The following is a 26130-nucleotide window of genomic DNA, read 5'->3' as shown; positions in this document are numbered from 1 at the left end:
ATCCCACTTATAGCTTATAGCACTTAGTTATGTTAAAAGTAGTTATTATAAGTTTAATGTGGAAAATATCTTCCGTTTATTAATAATGTTTATGTTGCTCTAAGTGTGTTAATAAAGGCTTATTCTATTCTATTCTATTCTATCTGCTATTATTTTTTAAAGAGTGTACTGGTGTGCTGGATATCCTGGCTGCAGCATCAGCTCATCCTGTTGCCACCATTGCATTGTATGTAGAATCAAATACCGATCAAAACGAATCCAAACACGATATTTATCTGCTATAGTTTTATCAAGAGTGTACCTACTAGTGTTCTGGATATCCTGGCTGCAGCATCAGGCCGAGAATTCCATAATCGTGCATAGTTAGGTATATAGCACACATGGGTGTTTCAAATTTTAGGCCCCACATGTTTGAAAGTATTACGCGTCTAAGATTCCTACCGCAGCGAACAAAAGAGCTGATGATCTCGAAACGGCAAAACTGATTTTGATAAAACATGTCTAAGAACCATCGCTAGAAAACCTGCTTTTAAATAAAAAAAAACCGCATTCAAATCGGTCCACCCGTTTAAGAGCTACGGTGCCACAGACAGACACACATAGCGGTCAAACTTATAACACCCCTCTTTTTGCGTCGGGGGTTAAAAAAACGCCAGGATTTCCTTTTATTAAAGGCCTTTACTTGTACCATTATTGCAAGACTACGAAAAAAGCAGATTAAAATCGTCATTTGTTTTTCATGGTTTTTATTGCGGTTTCGTTTGAGATTCCGGTCTGGCTTGTGCCAAGATATTAAAACTCGCTTCCGCTGCCGAGATGAGGTCCCGCCTACTAGCAATTTTGCTAAGGCTATGATTGCTTTTGTAACTTTTCGTACCTACAGCATTACTAATGGATCAGTTACTAACCTGATTTATACTATAAAAATATTGTAGGAAGACCAGTTTCGTTTTTAACCCCACGCAAAAAGAGGGCCGTAGCTCTTAAACGGGTGAACCGATTTGAATGCCGTTTTTTTATTTGAAAGCAGGTTTTTTAGCAATGGTTCTTAGACATGTTTTATCACAATCGGTTCTGCCGTTTTCGGGATATCGAACTTTGAAGTTTCAATGTCGGAGGTTTTCCAACTTTTTGTTGGTTAGGTTATCATTTCATTCAGACAAGGGTGATGCCGAAACCATAAGTTTTTTTTTCTACTCGTGTATGTTAATTTTCCAATCATAATTTAAAGAACAATATCACGAGTCGCTCTTTTTGGTGCTGAGCATAAAATTTTATTTTCTGTGATATTGGCTACTGTACACGTGATTAGAGAACTAAAAAACCGGCCAAGAGCGTGTCGGACATGCCCGAAATAGGGTTCCGTAGCCATTACGAAAAAAAACAAGTAATATTTTTCTAAAGATTTCGTATTTTATACGGAATCTTTCCTAGTTTAGGTATATTTTATACCTTAAGCTGCTATTTACTCTTAAACTACTAATAATTCTCAAGCAAACTTAACCGTTATAGTTTTCCTTGAAAGTTTGATATACTTACTACCATCCTGATTTTTTTTAAATTTTTCCATCCACCGGTTTAGATTTTAGAGGGGTGGGGGGGACGCTCGGTTTTAATGTAAATTTGCACATTAAAGTTGAATATTTCGCAAACAAATTGCTGAATCGAAAAAATGTCTTACCAAACCCCTAATGGTTTTAAAAGACCTATCCAACGATATCCCACACTATAGGGTTGGGTGAGAAAAAAAATCACGCCCACTTTACGTCTATGGGAGGTACCCTAAAAATTTTTTTTGTTTTATATTGTACCATTTTTTCGGCATAGTTTACATATATATCCGTGCAAAATTACAGCTTTCTAGCATTGATAGTCTCTGAGCAAAGCCGCAGACGGATGGACAGACAGACAGACAGACATGGCGAAACTATAAGGGTTCCGTTTTTGCCATTTTGGCTCCGGAATTCAGACTCGATCTTCACTGAAACATAATTCTAATCGGGTCATGTATGATCTTGGAAAGCAGCTAGATGGTTTCTTTTTAAAAATAAGAGAAACTCCTTTACGTAAAATGAGTTTGGTAAAGGATTTATGGCGGTTTCCCTCCAGGCCCTGACAATTTTTTTCACCGGGTGTAGTTACGGCACGTCTGACAAGATCCCATTTAACCAACTAAAATAACGTAACAGAGTTCGAGTTACCTGTAGCTCTGTGACTGGCTTAATATATTAAGTTATTTCTACGTTCAATCACGAGAACGTCGATATAACCCTGGGAGGCTACGACAAAATTCGAAAATCGAAGTTCGTATCGTACCGTCCCTCTCACTCTCGTAATAAATAATATTAGCGTCAGCGGGACGGCAAGATACGAAGTTCGAATTTTGCAGTTCGTAGTATAGGGCCTGCCTTGCCCATAATGCCCATCTTTAATCGCAGTTAGCGTCACTCGGAAAAGGAAAGCTTGGCCAAGAGACGTGCTATATAAAAAGGTTACTTATAGCTCTAAATATCTTCGCAAAGTTAATTAAAAAGGCTAAAGCTAAAGGGGCTTTATAAGAGGCTTTTTTCACGATGAGTATTCAGCAAAGTTTCAATTAATTAATCTCATAGGCATATTAAGTTTATGGTTTTGCCATCGTATTATGTCAGAAAAGTTCATATCGTCACTACTTTGAGTTCGTATGCCAATACGTCAGCAAATATTTTAAAGCAATGATCATTGAGTTCACTCGGAAAGATCATCGATTTTGAGATACCAGCTTTTTTCAAAGTAGCGACGATATTTATCTTGCTTTCTCAACTAGCTTATTGAAGTTTACTAGAGCTTGAGAAAGCAAGATAAATATGAACTTATCCGAAAAAATACGACGGAAAAACATTATTATTATTATTTGTTTCTCGCTTTAAGAGTCTCGGGCCCATTCGTCCCGGTCTTTTGGGAGGCTTGTGTTTATGTGTGTGTGTATATATGGATCTAACACGTAGAGGCCCCTTTGAGAAGTTTGCTGTGGCTGTAACTCTGCTGGGACCCGTTCCTGATCATATCAATGCGGGTACTGCCTTTTCGCAATGTAACGTTTGGCAACCTGTTTCATTTCGCAACTTTTCATTTCGCAAACTCTATAACTGTAAATATTTCAGGATTTGTTTCAGGGCCATCGTGTAAAACCATTTAGGTTAGGTTAGCTTACCTTTATAAAAATCCTGAAATGTTTACAGTTTCAGAAATATTAAACAGTTGGGAAATTAAAAGTTGCGAAATGAAACAGGTTGAGACGTTAATCGCCGAAACATTGTTGAAATTAAGATATGAAAAAATTTACGCTATTGAAACGGAGTTAGGATGGACTATTTATTTTGGCTATTGCAATGGAAAAAAACCGGGTAAGTGCGAATCGGACTCGCGCACCAAGGGTTCCGTATACATTTATAGGTATGTAAACGGGAATCGTGTGTTGAAGATATTCCCGCTTTTTCCGAGTGATTTAATACTTCCAGTGTAAGCAGACTTATCCTAAAAAATACGACGGGGTCAGATTATATTATCATTGATTTCTCAAAAAAATCAAGATTTTTCAGACTTTTTTAGTTGGTTGTGTTTTAATAGTTACTTTCACACCAAATTTCAAGTTTCTATGACAACTGAAAGTACCCTATAGGTTTTCAATGCACGGCAATTTGTATAGAATCACGTTATTTAATGACGGTAACTTTTGATTGCGTTAACTTAAAAGTTTGATTTTTTCAAAGGCTTCAAGGGACCGCAGATATGAGTATTCTATATCAATTTCAGCTTGACACCACGCGTTACTGAGAAAAAGGGTCTTGACAGACGGACGGACGGACAACAAAGTGATCCTATAAGGGTTCCGTTTTTTCCTTTTGAGGTACGGAACCCTAAAAAACGTCACCCGCCATAACCATCTTCTTATCTGACCGTTATCGCTGACGGGTACTCGCCCTGCACTAAGTGGACCCCGTCTTGACATCGTAAAGATGAGGGCTCAGAGATGTCGAGAGGTGTGCTACGCTTTCTCAGAAGTTACTCGCGGCGTTATGCCCTTTAACACTTCCATCCCTGGAGCATATAGCTCTAACGCTAGTCTCTGGACGGCCACTGAAGGCAAGCCAGAGCTGAGAGACTATATGGGTCCTCTTGGGTTTCCACTCCGGCCGATGAAGGCACACCGGCGCCGAGAACCCTGACTGTCCATGACCGGCTGTCGGGAGATCTCAGGCCCGTGTATTATTGTTATTCAATAAATTTGTACTCTTATTTACACTACTTTCATCTTTTTAAGTATGCAAGTATTTGCGGCCAATTTAGCTGATGAGTAGGTAGGCTATGTTGTTCCTAAATATTACGAAAACGTATTATTTCTCCAAATATGTAGGTAACCAACAATAATATTTACCCTAAATGGTAAAAGGTTTTACTATAATGAAGCTAGTCGTTATGTTTACGTTCTGTCAGAAATAACTTGGTATAGGCACTTTCCTAGTGATTGTTTATGTCTCAATGTCTGAATTTTTGTATCATTATATTTACATGACTCTTTGTTTGTTTATTTTAGAAATATACATACATATTAATTATTTACGCGTATGATACTTTGAAACTTAAATTAGTAAACAAAAGCCTGTTCTTGTCTAGTTCATTGAATTATGCAAATAACTCGGTTATTAATAGTCAGTTTTTTGTTCTAGAGATCTTTCCGTCGTCCCGGGCAGGCCTTATTTAACTATCCAAGTTTCAATTTCATCACATAACTTTTATCAAAACCTAAAGGTAGCAAATGTAGCGCTGTTTTTCAAAATTTAAAATAATTTCATAACTAGTCTTGCAGGTTAATTTATATGTGTAGGCATTACGTACAATAAATAAATAAATATTATGGGACACTTGACACCAATTGACTTAGTCCCAAACTAAGCAAAGCTTGTACTATGGATACTAGGCGACGGATAAACATACTTATATACATAAATACATACTTAAATACATATTAAACATCCAAGACCCGAGAGCAAACATTCGTATTATTCATACAAATATCTGCCTCGGCCGGGAATCGAACCCGGGACCTCACGCTTTGTAGTCAGGTTCTCTATATAAATGGGCATATTTGCAATAGACTGTAGAGATTGAGATTGCTTTTTAAGATCAGAATAACAAACATACAAACAAATATGCCATATAGGTGGCAAATATGTTCAATGTATTGAACTGTGAATTAATTAAGCAAGTAAAATTGTTACTTTCATGGGATTCTGGACAAAAAATGTAAAAGTGCTCTCATTATTTCGATGTTTTCAGTTTGTTTTGTGGCCCTTGGTATATCTTGATCCGATGAAGTTTTTTTATGCACCCAATTGGTACAACTTTAGTGTGATGGTCACTCATTTGTCTAGCGGTGAACCACTAGCTCTAGCTACTGGCTAGAGCAAATCGGTCATATCGGGCATCTTTACTGTCAGTTACCTTCCTGGTCCTGGGTCCGGTTCCTGGCCTACAAACAATGTCTTCAACGGAGTACTGCGAACAAAAAACTATTCAAGAATAGTAAATAAAGTGGCATAGTCTAGATAGTCTTACCCCTTAGGTGTAACGTGAGAATCAAAACAAGTTAACACAATTTCCTTGCTTTAGAAGACAACAGTATCATATCAGCGTCAGCTATGTCAAAATTTCAATCAGTCGAGCAAACACTGTCAGCCATGATCAGCATTCAGCGCCGTGTTTCTAGTACTAGGGATGCCACGCTTTTTAAGAACGTTAACTGTTTATATAATAAAAATCTGATACTGTGGCCTCATACTCGTAGTATTTAGAGAGCATAACTAGGTATCTATTTAATTTACGTACACACGTATTATCTGTACGAACAACTCCGCGAACACTGCACCGACGTGACCGCTTTTATTGGATTCGTAACGACTTTTCCGCCGAATCCTAGCGCGATCGGTAGCACTTCAAGAGCGTTTATACCTGCTGAGCTGGCAACGTTGTATTTTTGTTAGTTTCTAATTTCTTTCTTGCATTTTGCTTTCTACTCTGGATGTCTCTATTACATGACTGCTACCTCTGCTACGTGCAAGGAGAGTGGCGTAGTTTCCTATTTACTTGTATTTTAATTGCTAAAATCTAGAAACTTCAACGCCTAAAACTGTCATATATGTAACGTTGTCAATATTAACCTCGTTATGATTTTCCTGTGGGAACTTACAACATTGATCACGCACGCCACTAGGAAGTAAAAGATTTGTACTAAGAGTAATGATCTGGAGATAAATGAAAATTATGTATTAATTATGGTTAGCAGCCCTACGAGAGTTAGTCTAAGTAGGGCGGATTACGCACGTACATATTTACTTTTCATTTAATCCCCGCGTAATGTGGCGTAATCCTACATATTGCGTGTTTGCATAAACAGTACTTAGAGTTAGTACAAATATTAGGAATTATATGCTTAGTCTGTTGTAACTACCTGTACTAAAAGAGTGACAGAAACATGTTAAGGGTTAAAGAATGAAAACATTTATTCATGACGTTTTGGAAAGAAAACTTCTGACATTGCGTTGTTTGGCTTATGAGACTTCATCATGAAACATTCCTGTTAGAATATTCAAAGAAGGATTCAAGTGGATCGATATTAATACGTCTAGTTTAGGCACACAGAAAGCACTTAGTTTTTCTATCTGATTCAAATAAAATATTAAAACGTGACACCTGGACAAGTGAAAAAAAAAACTAGTTATCAATATACATCGTGTTACCGGCAGCCAGGCTTTTTTTAAGGGGGGTTAAAGTGACGTATTTCTGTAACTTAACCGTGACATTAATTTAATTAATAAACTAAAATTCTGACTTAATTAACTTTCTAACAAAATTATAATTGCCAGCAATGTACAGCAAAATAAATTGGCAAGTAAGTGTAAAAGACAGCCGGCAGATACTTCGATTATTACTTGTCAGTTTACTTTGCTTTACATTGCTGGCAATTATAAAAGCAATTGTAAGAAAGTAAACAAAGCATGAATTTTAGTTTATTAATTAAATTAACGTCACGGTTAAGTGACAGAAATACGTTACTTTAACCGCCTTTAAACAGCTTGGCTGCCGGTAACACACTGTAGACACTCTTGGCCAACCAAAGCACATTACATTTTTATCGCGTCCGAGACTTCTTTTAATAAACTCATTCTGATTCGAAACATAAATAACGTACTGTTAGTCTGGCATGGGCATTTGAAAGGGCATTTGTAAACGCAAGTTATTTACGTAGACGTCATTCACAGCTCGGCGGGGCGAAGGTTACAAAACATACGATGAATAATTAATGGGACGCCACGTTGCTCTGTGGTCCGTAATTCATTTAGCAAGGGACAAGCCTAACAGCCGAGCGCTCCTGCTCAATATTCGGCTGTGAAATTTGGCTGTCGCTTTTCAAAATGGCTAACACAAGTTGAAAAAGAAAAAACTACTTCTTCACAATAAAACAGCCGACGGATTTGAATAAAATTTGATATGGAGATTGTCTAACGCACTTTGCATCACAATCATTGTCATCACTTTTTCCATTAACACGGTGTGGGACGAGGGTAAAAAGAGATGACGAAAGCGATTGCAAGTGCCCGCGGCTTAGACAATACGTCCTCTGGTATTTTAGACATAACGCTTAGGCTTTCGATTCTCGGTATTCCCACGGGATTGGGATAAAATCTCAAAATTAAAAGATCTATTAAAGGTTTACCGTAACATAGCTGCGGGTAAAAGCATCCCAATATTAATCCAGAATTCCAGTGTACAGTCCTAATATACCGTGACATAATATCATGACATGCTTAGAATTTTATTTTTATATTATTATTAATCTTATTACTTTTGACGATTTCAATACAAATTCTTACAACTGACATTTACATAAATTTTATGTAAATTATCTTTGATAAATTATAATATTATTGAATAAATAAATGAACTATATAAATTATATGGAGCATCTGTCTTTGACAAAAGTTCCTTCATTTACTTTATAACATACAGTAAACTATAAAAATATAATGTAAAAAATAAGTATTTTATAAAAATATAAAGCCCAATTTACACCTCGAGGGGAGCGGACTCATATGACTTAGTTTTACTTACATCGACCAACTTCATAGAGGTCCGGTGTAAGTACTGTCATGCAGCCGATCGTTGTACGTTATTGAGTTTGAGTTTATTGAATTTAATTAGCCCGCTCCGCTCGCGGTGGAAACCGGGCTTTACATGTAGCAACCATGGAATAATACAAAATTATATCTAAATACTTAAAGTTACATAAAGAAGTAGAATAAAAAATAAGAACAAAAATAAAAAGAAAGTAAACTATTGGAAAGTATTCGTAATGAATGGTCCCCGTAAAGATTTTTCACCGGAAACGTTGATCTAAAATGTTGTCACGCCTTTGACGCGTTATAGTTTATACTTAAGTATAATTATGATAATATTAAATGTGCTGAATTTTTTTTCTATCTCAATTACTGGCAGTAAGTACCTATAAGAACTAACTATTAAAAAAATGTAAACAAACATTTTTAGAATTTTAATAATAACTCCATTTGTAATTCAATTTTAATTATTTTATTTGTAATCTCAACTTTGTATGAGAAAACCAAGCAGCGTCAGAACTCGGCACGATGGTAATAGTTGTGGCCATCGCTTAACTTTTGCTTGCCGTATTTTGCATAGTTTAATTCGAGCCTAAAAGTGATACAATATTCCGACCGCGTGCCATTTGCATTAGTTGTTGTTTGAATATTTCTCAGATCAAGTTTAAGCACTTAACATAATTATTTCGACAGTTCTTGTTTGTAATTGTTCCAAACATTTCCACCATCTTATTGAGTATAATTTCCACCTCCGGTGCTTGTTTTTATAATTATATAAGACTTAAGGCAGATATAGTTAGGTATCATCAGCCGAATAAGTGGTGTATCAATTTTTAAACAAGTTTCTATCAAATGAATATGTCGCTAAAGTTGAACTTTCAAGTTGACAGGCTATTGGCATTGTTTTAAGACATCCAAACGATTATCAACTTAAGGGCGATAGACCACATATTTGACTGATGATACAACAAGGGCCCCATTTAGTGGAATAGCTTGTTTGGCAACTTTTTACTATAAATAAAAATGAACGAATGAATGAAACTCGAAACGAAACACTTACATTTCGTCTTTATACCAAATCTAATAAACTCCAATGCTTAATATTTTACTAAGTACAAGGCTACCCTGACAAAAATACGGGTGACTTTTACGCAACAAACAAGACAAGCCCTCCATTATTATTAATGAACTCGTTCTATTCCGCTCCAAACTCGCAGAGAATTGCCTATTCAAAATTAATTAAGTGTAAATCAAATGAAATGCTGACAAATTTGCGGCTTGAGCTGATTTCCGCGCATAAGCCATAAGTTTTAGAACGTAGACGTTGCTGCCGTCTAGGCTGCAGGCTAGAATTCACCATGACCAAAAAAATACTCGTCCCTTTTGCATTCCATTACATTGCTTACAGTGTGAAGGCGATAGGTGATGTTTGCCAACCACGTTGCTAGTGTGCTAAGGTTTGGCAGAACCGCGGTTAGGCAAAACAGCGGTGAAGATTACCAACGCTCAAGAGCAGTGAATAATGCATGAGTGGTCGCCGCGGAAAATAATTTTAATGTAGACACCGGCGCTCGGTGAATTTAACCCTTAATCTGCTTTCCGAATTTGCATTCGCTCTCGGTCCGTTTGTGCGGGAACTTTGGACCTAGTTGTAATGCGGCGTGACAACGCTCTGTTAAATGCTTGGGAGCTTCGATAAATCTTGAATGGGTTTCTTGGTTTACATACATAAATCACCATTCTGTAGGTACAGTGTAACAGGTTAGAAATGAGAAATAAGAAACGTTTATTGTAAAAAAACGTATACAATACAATGACTCTGCAAACGGTATTACGAGTAGTAAGTACTCCGTCGAAGAGCACCGGTGGCAGAGATGCAAAGTCGACTCTTGGGACAAGTTTCAAGCTATCAATAACAAATGGCCTAGGTCTATGTCGGCTTAACAATCAGGCCAAATCGTTGTCTACATTTTAAAATAATTTTTAGATTCAAGTTAACAGACTCGATAACAACGGAACGGAATAACCGTACACAATTGCCATGTGATAGTACCAAGTTTCAACAGTTTGCCCATTTCGGACATATAACAATATTGTACCTATCACATATATTAGTTCTACGTTGATTTTACCTAATGTTTTTTACAAAAGTATTCGTAATTAAAGCTTAGAATTATAAAAAAACCACGCCATATTGCGGAAAACCAATAGAACTTATTTCTTGCACTGGTAACACTAAATTCAAATGTCATTTGTCTGTGCTGTCAGAGTTTAACGTTATTTGCGCGTGGTATTTTAAAGTGTTATTTTGTGTTTTAGTGTGTTAAATAAAATGCCAAATATTATTCATAGCCTTGATAGGAAAATAATTCACAATCTATAAAAGTGTTTTTCATAGAAAAAGTTCGCGGGATTCGAAAATATTGCTTTAAATAACATCACCGACACCGTTGTCAATATGACTGGGAAGTATCGTAAAGTAAGTGTAAAAAATGTTGCAATATAAAACGTAGAAGTGCTGCCCTCGCGTCAGGTTTTTTTATGTTCCTGGTCAGCCTTTAATTTTACGTATTCTTTTTAAATAAGTTCAAACGGAATAATTATTAATTAGGCGTATGCTTATGCGTAAGCTTGCCATTTACTACAAAACCCATTGCAACAAATATTTAGCCAAACGAAAATCAATTTCAAATACTAATTATTGAGATCTTTCATGGTTCGAAATATCACTAATTTAAATATTGAATACTAAAATTACGTAAATAAAAGCAAGGACCTGGTGCATTTGGCTCAGGTGACTCGACCCAATAAAAATATATCACTAAGTCATGAAGAGGTGTTAACACAATATCTGCTAAGGTCTTGATAGACGATTACAAAATCCTTAAGTTGAATCCCTGACACGGTTTCGCAGCCGCACTGCAAATAATTTTATTCTAGCCCGAATTGGAATTGGAAAACTTGCAAATTATTATTGAAGGTTTGCACCTCGTTCAAAGCCGTTTAAATGCGCGTTTAAATATTTAGCCTTAACTTCAGGCTATTGCCGAGAGTAGAAAGAAATATTTAAACTAATCCGAATCCGATCCGAACCCGTGAAAATACGGTCCGGCGTAGTCGTAGAACTTTTGTATGGTTTCATCATCCGATTTCTCTCCGATGTAGTGCGTAAACTACCATACAAAAGTTCTAAAACTACGCCGGGCCGTATTTTCACGGGTTCAGATCGGATTCGGATCGGATGTTGTGCGAAACCGCCCTAAGTTACAAAATATTATAGTCCTTGTGACTTAAAATAAAAAAGAAATCATAATCGAACTACTGCTTAATTGAACTTAGCAGGTATCCTTTGAAATCGTTAAGTAATTCGAATTATAATTTTAAACCCGAAAACATTATGGTATTATGATTTTATGTAAGTATATTGGTATACGAGAACACCATAATGAAATTCGATGAAACGGATTCTTAATGTAATAAAATTGTGAACGAGGGATTTTCATATTGTACCTGGGAAAAGAAAACCACGGCATGGGTATATCTTTTTTGTAGTTCTTTTACTTAAATAATGAAAAAGTACATCACGAATGCTTAATAAGATTCTATGCACCTGTTTTAAAACTAACAAATACTGATTGGGCACATAATTGTATATAATGAATTTAACTTTCCAATTCGCGATACCTTACCTTTACTAAATAATGAACTTTCTTAACTAACTAACCTATTTGATGACTATCAAAGATTCCCAATCAAGCAAGTCATACAACTAGAACAAACGTGCAGTGCTACGGGTTAATTGGAAACTACCTCGCAATTCGTTCAGAGCAATCGCACCAGCCAATATCCGGGGGCTATCTAACTTGCCAGCAATATCTTCCCGGGACGCGAGGATAGGTCAGAACTTCAAAATTGAACCCCAACTCGATTTTCATGTAAGCTCAACGCGAGTTCGAAGAATTGTGTCCCTGTACTACTTGTTAGATTGAGGGAAGACCTCTATTTTGACATATTATGCATAGTTAAAACTTATGATTGGATTTTGATACAAGATCATAAAATACTAGGGTGTGTACCAATGGTCTTTCATATTTTTACCCGACTGCAAGGAGAGGTATTGTTTTTCGCGCGTGCGCGTGTCTTGTATATACTCGTAAGTAGGTATTCTTTATTACCGCATATTTCTCAAAAACCACTGGACGGATTAAGACAATATAAATATCATTATTCATTTTCTACCCAAGATTGTTCTTGCGGTACCTACCTTAATATTAGCATAATAGTTAGTCTTCATTCTAGTAGAATTTGCGTTTTGTGCTCGTATCTCTTCACAAACATAGTGTTACGTTCGTTTTTATGATCGCGTGCACTCAGACCGTAACGCCCCATTTCCATTGAAATGTCCACGATTTACGACGAACCCTAATCTCAGAGCTCTCCTTGTTCTCGGATTTATACTAAGTTTAATTTGATCACGATCTACATAATTCAATCGACACTGACCGAAATTAAATAAAAAGGCGGCGTTTTAGCGACACTGATGTTATTAAGCAGATTTCGATAGGTTCTTTCCCTCGAGACGGATTATCAACCGTCTCAATTGTTGCCCGTGGCTTACTGTAATATCATTTGATTGAAAAACCTCAATAGACTTTGAAATTTATTCGAGAATATTTTATAGTTAGATTGTGAATGATAAGTTCAGACTTTTCAATGGAACAAGTTTGTCGTTCGGAATTTGTATTACTATTATCAATCAATGATTAAATATTATCACATAGTGAAATTTCAACAAAAGCTTGTTCTCCAAAATGCTTCTTAATTGAACATATCACGTTCATTTTTCATTCCGCGGAAAGTGCGTGAAGCCATCTAGATTACTCGTCATCCGAATTTTAACCGGGATAGTGGTTGGGCGGTACCTCCGAGTTGGAAAACGGTGTTAAATACTCGTGTTGCGTCATCGGTTAGTGTGAACGTACCTTTGCAGAGCGATGTTGTTAGTAATGTGTGCTACATTTGACAGTTATAATGAAAATGACGATGAAAACGCGGGTAGTTGTGCGCCGGTGTCAGTTTCGCTGGGTATATAGTCGCGCGAGCAGAGCGGCTGCGCGCATTGCGCGTGTTGCAGCAGCCGCCAAGTCGTGTTGCTCCGAAGGGCTACGGATTAGCATGTCGGGAGTAACATGTCGGGCTAAACTCGATTTAAGACGTCAGTTCTCCGGGTCGATACATTTAATATATCACGTTCAATTATAATATCACGATAAAATAAATCCTATAATTATGTGGATTAAAAAAAAACTTTGAGACTTTACTGGGCTTGCTAAACCAACAATGACATATTTTCTTTTTTTGCAACATCGCAATTATAATTGAAATTAGGAATAAAATCTAACACGATACAGTATTGTTTACTGCGCCAGCTTATTCATATTCAAATGTGTTTATCATATCGTAGGTAAGCCGTAATATGCAAATTTTAGATGATATACTGGAATGGAAAATAGAAAGAATATATTATGTAACGTGTCATCCTACTAACTCAACTTGCATTGTTTATAATAGGTTGATTATATCATGAACAGGGATATTTGGAAATAATTCCGATCCGCATTGGCGATCCCTTACTTCAAATATGTTAGAAATAAAGTAGTATTTAAAAACTTGTGATGTAATATCATTCAATAATATTGTAAATCTGTTTTAAAAAATATATACCTCGTTGAGTTTCTTGCCGGATTCTTCTCAACAGAGGTTTTTCCGAATCAGTGGTAGATTTTTTTTGACATTAATAAGTCCTTGTTGTAGCCTAAATTGAATAAAGATATTTTGACTTTGAGTTTGAGGTATCTTTAATTATTCTGCGTGATTTATTCTGTTGTTTACGTTTGATAAAGCAACTGTCTGTTCAATATTATTTTATCTTTAGTAATTTAATAAATAAGAATGAAGCACAGTATCTTATCTAATTGCTAGGCTGTTGACAGACATAACTAATTACCGATCTTGAAGAACAATCGCCCCGCTGATAGCAACGAAAACACAGTCCCTTGATATGCCTGCCTTCGGCAGTTAGGTTGGTTTACACTGAGCGTATTCTATACAAAAACTGGCGTTAGACTAATAGATTTTACTGTAGACTTTACCGTTACGGTAAAATCATAAAATACCCGCGTTTGCGTTTTTTTTTTGTCGAATTGAATCGAATGAAAATGTATTTGTAATGTGTTATGTTGTAATAACAAAATACTTTTTAGGACAAGGAATGTTATGTTATCACGAGTTATATTTATTATAATATTTTCGTTTTACTATGATACTTCGTGGCCCCTATTTTTTTTGGATATATTATAATATATTTTTTACGAGTTGTAGACAATGATTATTACCTTTAATTAGATCCTGGTGCCTACATCGACGCATTTGCTTCGCATGCATCATGATCACGGGCAGACGGGTCCACTGCACCAAAATATTTGGAGCTCATTAAAGGTAATTTATTACTTACTACATCTACTTACATTAAACTATATCTATACTTCGTTTTTTTTAGCATTAGAAAAAAGGTAAACAATTTTGACGAGTCTTTTTATTGAAAAACGATTTTTTTTAAAACAGTATGATCTAAATGATCATAATCAGGTTCTACATATCTAGTTGTTACATGTTTGCTTTGATTTATTTTTCAAAAGTGTTTTTCAATATAAATTCACGTCAAGATCGCTAACCTTCTTTCTAATGCAAAAAAAATGAAGTATATTATTGCTAGAATGATGCTCTGAAATACGAAGTAGATTTCGAATTTCAAATATTTGAAATATTTGAAATTTGAAGTAGGTTAATACAATTTTGACGACTTTTGGAGCTCAATGCTTCTTTTTGACAAGACGATGTGATTTTTGAAAATATTTTTGTGGTAATTTTATTTGCTTGCGTAAAAATTATAATAAATCATAGCATTGATTATCATTAACCGGAAGACGTCTACTGCCGAACAAAGCCCTTGTGGCCTTTAAGCTCATTTTACTTTCATTAATAATATAGATCTCCACAAAAGTCTGATTCAATCAACTTCTGTTATCACTCGTTTGACAACAGTCATCTCGATACTCAACTGACTCTATCTTGCTCAGGGCACATAGTAACGACTACAAGTAAAAAAAGAAAGAATAAGTTTCTTTCTTTTTTTATTTAAATTACAAGTCTTGTGCTCCATAGCGCGATTCAAAAGGCCGTCGTTATTTCATAACGCAGGCGTAACTCAAACAATGTTTTACTAGCACTTAAAATTACCATCCACTTCAGCAGTATAGCTTTATCAGTAGCTAAATCGTTTACATAACAGTAATTATTTCAACAGAACGCCTACTTAATAAACCAGCGTTTTCATTAACCGCGGAAAATGTTATGTTACCCTGTGTAAAACGCCTTAATGGGCGTCTACCGGAACGGGGTAATAATTCATCTTACCTGCCTCTCCGCACAAACGTAGATAAAGACGGGAACTTGACTTATACTCGAGGAACTTTACTACCTACGCAGTGAAATATCAAACAAAAGGGTTCTTCGTGCGTCATTGTTAACGCTTGCAATAATGTTTTTCTCAAAAATGGTACGTACCACAAAGCTGCGATTCTACCAGAGATGTAAGAGGATGCGGTGCGAGAAATGTGTCTGTCATGAACCAATAGAAACGACTAATTTATCTATCATCGCTCAGCGCAGCTAATTTCATGTCGGTTCTTTGTTTACGCTTTTTTATGTAACAAAAACATAATTTTTGATCATAGTTTACTCACATAGTTTACGCATGAAATCTCCACAAAGATTAATTACAATTTATAATGTATTTTACGTAAATATAACTGGTGTGAAGTACATTTTAGTGACGATGCAAAGCAAGCAGACCGATTGTAACTACGAAGTGCTACGACGTATTGCTACGGAACACGCGGCTGTATTTCAATATTACAATCGTGCTACGGCTACGTAATGGCAAGCGTCAGCTGCGCTGCTACAAGCTCACAACCATTCATTGATTATTTACAGTTCCTGCTTACAAATCACGTAGCTATTTCAATTAACAACCTTTTATTTTAACAGTTCTGTGTTTGTTTTCTCAACGAATAACTAAAACTGACTAATGTTAAGTATACGCGCTCACGTTTTTTGTAGGGTAGCCAGGCTCACTATACACCTTTTTAGGGTTCCGGAGCCAAAATGGCAAAAACGGAACCCTTAGAAAAATATTACTTATTTTTTCGTAATGGCTACGGAACCCTATTTTGGGCGTGTCCGACACGCTCTTGGCTCAATTCATTGATAATAAATCTATCTATCTGGTAATACATTTTTGGCCAATCAATCAACCAATCATTTATTGTCAGAAAGTGAGTGATTACATAAATGGTAACAATTACATTGAAGTTCGTCACAATCAGCCAGTGTATGGCGCACAATATTCGGCAGATACGCTAATACGCTCATTATATGTCATTGAATCATTAAAATTGATGAAAAATAAAAAATAATAATCAAGATTTAGAATAATAATAAAACTAACAATAATAATAGAAAATGTCAATGTCATGTACTGAACGTGCGGATACAATGTCAGTAGTACTATACAAAACAAACAAGTAGCAGATAATGCCATAATTACAACACAGCAATGGTCATTACCAGAAAATACAGAAAAATAAGTTTAGTAATACAAATATATATTTTTTGTTTTTAAACATAAGTTAAAAACTTCTCTATCATTGTTAAAGGCCAAATTATGAAGTTTACAAACTTGATGTATGACGTTAACGTGACGCATAAGAGACACATTATAAAAGCTCACTATTTTACTTGTAGCATTGTCTTGCTGACATTTAAAAACCTAATAAATTAAAAACGTACACTGTTTGACTGCGCCTGATTAATTCTTGATTATCTCATGAAGAAATTAACTTCACTTGACTTGTTGATTATTCTTTTAAAGTTAACAAAAATTATTGACAAAGCACAGTTGGCCCAATAAGATAATAAATATGAGTTCAAAATCCGACTAGACCTGAAATAAATTTACGCTTTTATACAAGGAAACCTCTTATAATAGTTAAACAAAATGTGTTGAAAAAGAATTACAACTTACGCTTCGTGCTTCACTTTTTTAATTAAAACGCATCATTTATCACTCCCTGCATAAGCTCCGAGCTCCTCATTTATCAGTTTGCCCACTCATCCATCCATTTTCCATAAAGATGGTGACCTTAGCAATTTTCGCTTCGGCTAGTGCACAGCGTGTGTGTAGATGAACAGTGGAATTTGAACTTATAGTTAAGATAGGAGGGTTTGTTTCTGTTTGTTCATGACCACACTAGCTTGCGGTTGTTTCACGGTCGGTGCACTAACTGACCTCGATAGTATCCGCATTAATCAATACTCGTAACAAGTGATGAACGATAGACAACTTCGTAATAATTAATGGGGTGTTACACAAAGTAGAGGTTATGAGTCATGTTCACCTGTCCTTGTAAGTGAGAAAGCATCGACATATCGGCATATAGCCGAAAGCCGAAAGATGTCGAATTATTAATTCTGAAATTCTAATAGCTATTTAGTTGTAGGTTTTAACATAATTTATTTCATTGTATAAATTTAGACGTAGCGGTAACATAATCATAATTAAACTATTGACGACCGGATGGCCAAGTGGTTAGAGAACCTGACTACGAAGCTTAAGGTCCCGGGTTCGAATCCCGGCCGGGGCAGATATTTGTATGAATAATACGAATGTTTGTTCTCGGGTCTTGGATGTTTAATATGTATTTAAGTATGTATTTATCTATATAAGTATGTTTATCCGTTGCCTAGTGTCCATAGTACAAGCTTTGATTAGTTTGGGACTAGGTCAATAAAATTGGTGTCAAGTGTCCCATGATATTTTTTTATTGTTAATCTGTATTCACACTCGCAGACTACCAAGTTACAGGCTCAGCCTAGTTTGGAGTCTGACGAAAAATTGTAACATTATGAATTAAGTGTTTTTGCCAAATAAATAAAAAATAAATAAAAAAATGTCCAGTGCTAGACAAAGGGCTCTCTCAAAGAGTTCCATAATGATCGGTTCTTCGCTTTTACCAGATCGTCGGCTATCTTATTGGGGCCTTCCCATACTACGTCTTCCAGTTCGCGGTCGCCACTTCAGAACCTTTCCTCTATCGGCCATGGGTTTTACGAGAAAAGTACATTTCCCACTGCCACTTAAATCTAGCAGCTCTTTGAGCTATGTTAGTGGCTTTGGTTTTCCTGCAAATCTCCTCATTGTAAATATGAAATCTTATTCAAAATAAGCCAAAACTATCACTTTCTCAAAAACACTCTTTTGTAAAACAAAAACTTTCGCTCCCCTACACAGCTAGACAAACTCCATGCGCGATTGTCCTCAATACTGGTCACACAGTATTGTGTTAGAACAATTATTTTCACTGTCTTGTCTGTCCTTTGCAATCTTAGTAATAGCAAGACAGATATCCTAGCTTCTCGCTTGTACTTCTGATTGATTAATAAATTCATTTCATTTCATTCAAGACACCTATAAAAGGCAAATTGAAATACCATTTCGTACATTTCGATAACTTACCAACTACTTACTCGTTCGTTACGTATTAATCGTGAAACCACCAACCGCAAAACTTCGGCAAAGGCACTACGAATCGTTTAGTCAAATAAGACGTATAGTTCTAACCACAAAGTTTCAGCTCTATGTAACAAGATTTAGGGCCTGTTTCACCACCTGTCGACTAACTTTAACTGTCAGATAAAAGTAATGCCGTCTTTGATTATTAGGACAAAATAAACAGAGACGGCATCACTGATATCCGTCACTTAAAGTTAGTCGACAAATGGTGAAACAGGCCCTTAATATTAATATAGTTTAGTGTTAATATTGTCCACTAACTGGAAGACAAGATGGAGGATACCTATGTCCAACAGTGGACATCCTACAGCTGATATGAGATCATCATGATGGAAAGACGTTGGCAGGCCTGTCACTAGGTGGACTGATGACATCGCGGGCAACCGGTGAATGGTACGGTCAGCATCAAAAGTAGCTGCATACTTTTGTACTTTGTCGTTTTACAGCAACACCACACTGACAAATGTGCTAATATGACAAAGTAAAAAAGTGATCCACTACTTTTGGTGCTGACTGTACAAGTAGCGAAGGTAAAGTCCTTTGTTCAACAGTGTATGTCTTCCGCCTGATGATGATGATTTTTGAATGACAGACTTTAAAATGTAGTAACGTATTTTAGCAGGCATGCAGCATTTCCTTACGGTTCGCTGAACAACAATGCTGTACTTACCCGTTTAGCTCTTTGCACAAACGAATTGCAATAATATGCGTCGGGATGCGTGTGCAGTAAGGCAGAAAGATACTGAGTTTATTGTACATCAAACGACTAAATAGAGTCATGTGGAACTGTAAAATATATTCAAAAGACATGTGTCACAGTTTTTATTATGCTGCTACACGAGTTTGCAATGTTTTTAATGTAGTGTAACGTGTTTGAGTGTTAAAAAGTTTATGACAAACAATACAGGTTTATTCCTACGAAGGAAGAAAAGATAAAAGTTAGTATGCTATGAATACGAAATTTCGCATATTCCTTCACTGTAAGTTAACCGTTTCAATCAAATCCAAAGTTTGTTTTCTAATAACATCAAAAAAACAATATTTTAGACTATCGCGGTCATTACTCATTTTATGAATTAAATCAATCATTTCGGGATCATGCAACTGTGCCGAAATATCGAGCTCCTCTAAAACCAAGGTACGCGGAACAAAACCCGATTTTAACAAACTAAAGATTTTGCATAATAGTAGATTGATAACCAAAGGTGGAAATTGGCCCATTTCACCCGAGATATTTCTGAGCTCGAACGAAGTGAGAGCGCCAATAGTTCGAGGGGAAATGAAAAATTTCACCCGAGTTACTCTACTTTTCATTTCGACTGTGAGAAAAGTGAAATACTAAAAAAAATGAGAATAATAATAAATTGAATTTACTTATATTCAACCTCCAACGATATCTTTTTGACTGGCCACTTGCCACGGCCGACTATAAAAAAATCGAGTTGGTCACGACCAAGGAGCTTATATACAAAACTGGAGGTTGAACGCCGAACGAAAAAGTTTGACCTTTATTTCTTATTTATATATTCCATCTCTTTCATTCACATTTCACGAATGACTTCCATATCTTTCTTTACCTAACTAAAGAAAGACATGGAATATGTTCGTGTCGTAATAAAGATCAAATTTCTTGTTTCAAACGGATGTTCGGCGTTCAACCTCCAGTGTTGTATATAAGCTCCTTGGTCATGCTCGACGTGCATCTAGATGGCCATGCCGAAACGTGAAAAAAATGTGTCATTGACGTAACTCAATTATCTTCAACTCCGTGGCTAATCGATTTTTTTTTTAAATACTTTCCACCCTAGACATGAAAACGCAATTTTCCACCCGGCTATCTACCCATGAAAATTAAACTTTCCGAACAGGTATTTTTCAAACATTTCCTATAGATTCTGACTTTAAAATAGGTACAGTCAGTCAGTGAGTACTCTTAGTGAATCTTTCTAGGATTTATAAAGAGTTCAACAACAAAACCGAGAAATGGAACTTCTATACTAATAGTGAAGTGAAGTTAATCCGGGAATGCTCAGGAACCACATAACGAGTTAACTTTAGTTTCCTCAAATAACGCGCAATTTATTTCAAACCTTCATTCTCCTTTGATCATAATTACACGGTTGCTTCCTTTTCTAATTAAACAGGAAACATCGTTTTAACGAGTTTTATCAAGGAAAGTGAAAATATATAAGGTCCGTCCGTTAATAATTCCCGTAGGGATATTTGCTGGTTACTTAGATTCAACTTTTTAGTATTCTTCATTCCAAAAGGAAAAATAGAATCCACGTAAGTTATAGTATAGGATCACACGCCTATCTGTCTGTGTGCCTGCTTTTCCATTTATCAGAGCTAATTTTTTAATTCGCCGAGAATGTTTGTGGTTTTGTGAGGCGATGGACAATAGGCAGACCACCGTACGCGCATAAGTTTGGTGTAGGTAACTACTCGTAATTGTCATTTTGTAAGTGTTGTTTGATTCGGTTATTAATATTGTTATTGATATTTATATTATGATTGTTATTAGTCGATATATTTAGTAGTTTCTCGGTGTATTGGTTCGCTGTAATGCCGTGTAAACAAATAGAATAATAAATAAAAAAATGCTCCGAATCTAGGTACATTAAAATTAAATGATGCGTAGCGCAATTACTGTATTAAATAATTATGTTTAGTAGAGGAACCTGAATTGCTTACTTTTTCACAATCAATTTCACTATGATTTCTGTAGCAAATGTATAGGATGTCAATATGAGATCAGTACATAATATTTGAATATCGAAAATAAAAATACCTACGGTTAAAATGTCGATGTTCAAAATAACGAAACTTAAAATATCGATTATATCACAATATCGAAAGTTGTTATATCGATGGTCAAAATGTCTAAGATTGAAATGTCGGTTGATTCAAATATCGAATAAGTAAAAATATCGATAGCCAATATATCTAAGTTGTAAATGTCAACATAAAATATTTGAATGTCGAAAATTAAAATGTCGTACATACAAATCTGCTTTATTTGTTGCTCCTTTCTCTTAATAGCATTTATTTTACATAATCTAATCATTTTTAGGACTCGCCGGCCGCTGATGCGGCACGCTCGCTTCGCTCGCTCGGCTCGTGCGTTGTTGTAGTCACAGTTCTAACCTAATCGAACCAAATATTTTTTGTAATTCATGTTCAATAGGTTAGGTTAGGTTAGTATTGCGTCAAGGCGCGAAGCGCCTTCAACTGAGGGGAATAGGAGCTCCGCCAAGCGATTACTTGATTTTTTGTAATGGCTACGGAACCCTATCCTGGGCGTGTCCGACACGCTCTTGGCCGGTTTCTTTCTTTCTTCACAATGTTTTTCTTTTCGGTATTAGAAATTTTCAGTTTAATCTTCACCAACTAGCCAAAATCAATACGCCCAGCAATCGCCAAGTGCTAGTGGTGGCCACTGTATGTCGGTCTGTTTAAGCACCATCCTGACTTGTAACAAAGTACAGGGTTGTTAGCGTCCCTATTAATCTCAGGAGAAACGTCTCGTTTACTATGGCCCAGGGGCTTTGTACGAAAATGGACACTATTATTCAGCCCATTGTCCACACAAACGTAGCAATTGGGTAGAGTTTGATAGGTTTCTTCATACATTTTGTTGTACTAAAAGAATTTATTTGCTCACCTGCAACCTTATGATAGCTACGTTTATGCAAGATATCCGTGTTCATTCAGCTCCTCCATCTCCACACTATAAGAACACACACAAACCACACAAATCCATCTATCACCACTAGCACACATCTTGCATAAACGTAGCTATCATAAGGTCGCGGGTGAGCAAAGAAATTCTTTTAGTTCATTGATATGGATAATGATACGGACGCAAAGTAAAGCCTAATTCAATAAATCATTTTGATGTGTGTGTGGTAAGATAAGTTGCAATAAGATAGTGGAACATTTGAAGCTTACAGAAATGCCTTAATACTTCAGCCCACTTTAATAAACGGCACCAAACCGAACCGACTATAAAGTCGTAAGTAACCACGGCAAGGCACATATTACTTGCACACAGTCAAGTGTTATTAATTTTCCCTACAAATGTCGTCAGTTGTAATATGCATCAGGCCTTTTTTCTTTCATTTAAATATAGGTAATTTACTAGCTTTTGCCCGCGTCTTCGCCCGTGTGGAATTCGGTTAACGCGCGCCGTTCCCTCGGGAACTCTGCGTTTTTCGCGGATAAAAAGTAGCCTATGTCACTCTCTGGCCCATAAACTATCTCTGTGCCAAAACTCACGTCGATCCATCGCTCCGTTTCGACGTGAAAGGCGGACAAACAAACATACAAACACACACTCGCATTTATATTATTAGTATGGATTTGAGCTTAGATAGGTTATAAAATATTAAAAATTAAAGGTCCCTGTCAAAGTCAAAGCCAAAGTCAAAATATCTTTATTCAATTTAGGCTATAACAAGCACTTATGAATGTCAAAAAAAAAACTACCACCGGTTCGGAAAAACCTTTGCTGAGAAGAATCCGGCAAGAAACTCAACGAGGTATATATTTTTTTTTAAACAGAAGCCTGTAGAAGTATATAGCCATTATAGCCATTTTATTTTAATCCCCTTGTATTCTATTTCCATACTAAAGTTGTTTAGAGAATTGCAATGAAGTTTTCAGTTAGTTACTTTACTGTTTTAGCTGCAGGTGTCAAAATATCATAATGACGTCATTACACACTTAATGAATGCCGCAAAGGATAGTTACTACTAGTAATGCGTATCGCGTTACTCAGACACTTGACATTAATGGTTATTACATCTTTATATTACAAAATGCCCACGTACCGAGCATGGGCAGGTTCTCCAAGAATGGACTGATGGCCTGGTAAGGTCGGAAGAGTCTGGTGGTTACAGACACCACAAGATCGGTCATTATCGGGCATTCATTCATTTCCTTAATTCATCATCATTCTTTTTTTTTCAAAGATTCACGTCTTTTAGTAGAAATATAGTAGCCGAATTGATGGAGAAAGAAAATGAAGTATTCAAATGTAATTTTTTTGATATCCTGCTGTTCGTTCAGTGATCTTCCCTCTATGATTTTATAATAAAGCTCTATGTTTTAGTTTGGGATGGTAGATACATACGTTCTAATGCCACTTTAAATAAAAATGTGTAAATTGTGTTGTTTTGTGTATTATTTGTCATTTCTGAAATAAAAATGCCTACTATATCTACTTGTTGTAAACATAATATTATAAATTGTGCGAGTGCGATTGACTTGCATCATCATCATCAGCCAGAAGACGTCCACTGCTGAACAAAGGCCTCCCCCTTAGGACGTCACAATGAACGACAACTCACCACTTGCATGCAATGGTTCCCCACAATTCTATTATAACGATGTCGTCAGTACTACACCTAGTGGGAGGCCTGCCAACGCTTTGTCTTCCGGTTCGCGGTCGCCACTCGAGAACTTTTCTCTCCCAACGGTTATCTGTTCTTCGAGCGATATGGCCCGACCATTGCCACTTCAACTTACATATTATTTTTCCAGCTATATCGGTGACTTTGCTTCTTCGACGAATTTCCGTGTTCCGGATTCTATCTCGCAAAGAAACTCCAAGCCAAGCATAGCTCTCTCCATAGCTCACAAACAGGCTGTATGCATTTAGTGAATTGTGTAGCTGTGAGTGTAATCTTTCACCCCAACTTAAATTCCTTCAGTTACATTTCCGACCGGTTATATTTCAGAACAAAAGAGACAGACAAAAGGTAGAACAACAAAACTTGTTCAAACATGGGCTTTGCTTTCTTGTAAAGCCAAGTTTATACTTGCAAGAAAAATTGTGTAAGTTGCGTTGCACAAGTAAAATGGGGTAACATTGCGAGGTCGTAAAGGGAACGATTTTGAAGAGGTCAATCAAACGCAGCAATGTAAAGCTACTTGCACCACTTTTCTTGCAAGTACTGGGCTTAAGACTACAAATGGTACTAATTAAACTCATAACCATAAACATTACTACTGATTTCCGACTAGTAGAAGCATCGAACAGTTCCGCACGCGACCGTTGTTACGGGTCGTTACATTTATGAAAATAGCCGTTCGTTTGTCTAATGCTAATGCCAGGTTTGCGTGAGCCTCTTTTGTTTTCCAACTGATACCGCGGCAATGTGGGACCGGTTTAAAACCCAAAATATGTCAAAAATAAACTCCGCTCAAATATTTCTAGATACTTAAATGGATCAATGTCGTAAATAAATTTAAGTGATCCCTCGGCAATTTTATCTGTGTATTTACTCATAGGTACTACAGTGGTTACGCACAGGCACGATTTTTAGAAGCTTATTCAACTCGAGATGTCTGTATGCAGGTAAAAATAAATAAATACATACGTTATCGATTTACAATCTTACAAGTACAGTCAACAACATAAAGATCGATTTGCCCAAAAGTTACTGAAACATGTACTTAGGTATACACCACTTTATTGACCTATTATTAAGGTTGTGTATAAACATATTTGTAACTTTGGACGTATCAATATCTTTATACTTAGTTGTCTGTACAATTTTACCCATTTTTCCTTATTTTTGTCTGATTGAATTGGAATTCAATTTGTACATTAGATGAAAATGTATGAGTTACGTTTTAGAATTTGCGATTGATAGATAAAACCAATTTGTACTTAAGTATAAAAAAGAATCCTCGATGATCTTCATAGTTCACAACTTTGTTCCAATGGAGCGCAGGAAATACGGAAAGCTTTACTGACAGAAAAATCTTTATTATCACTAAGTTCTGATCCAATATCGTTACTTGACGAAACTAGTTTAAACTTCGTCTGCCGCTGCTGTGCTGGTGCTAGCTCTGCCCATTTACATGATATTGCTTCAATATACTTTTATACACTCTCATATTATATTTTACTGACAGTTTTCATATTCGCCTTAACCCTTATTTAAACTGACCTACCGAAAAAGTATCATGACCTATTTACTGACTGACAATACGGTAGAATTTATCCAAAAATGACTTATGAAATTTTATGCAGAATTTTCGTGTCACGACGGAAGATTTTTCAGTCAGTCGTTTTTTATGATTTTATGAATTTAATGTGCTCCAACTTTTTGGTTTACAGTCTCGATAGACTAGACCAAAAAGTTTATAGATAGGGTACCGATATACCTATCTATAAAATTGCATCTAAGTCAAATTCTAATGATTTACAGCACGTCAGTGTGATGGACAATATGGCCTTCTACTGCTTATTTTTTCTGAAACAGGGGTTGC

The sequence above is a fragment of the Choristoneura fumiferana genome, chromosome 2, assembly GCF_025370935.1.
Source record: "Choristoneura fumiferana chromosome 2, NRCan_CFum_1, whole genome shotgun sequence".
Classification (NCBI taxonomy): Eukaryota; Metazoa; Arthropoda; class Insecta; order Lepidoptera; family Tortricidae; genus Choristoneura; species Choristoneura fumiferana.
This window is presented reverse-complemented; position numbering follows the sequence as displayed.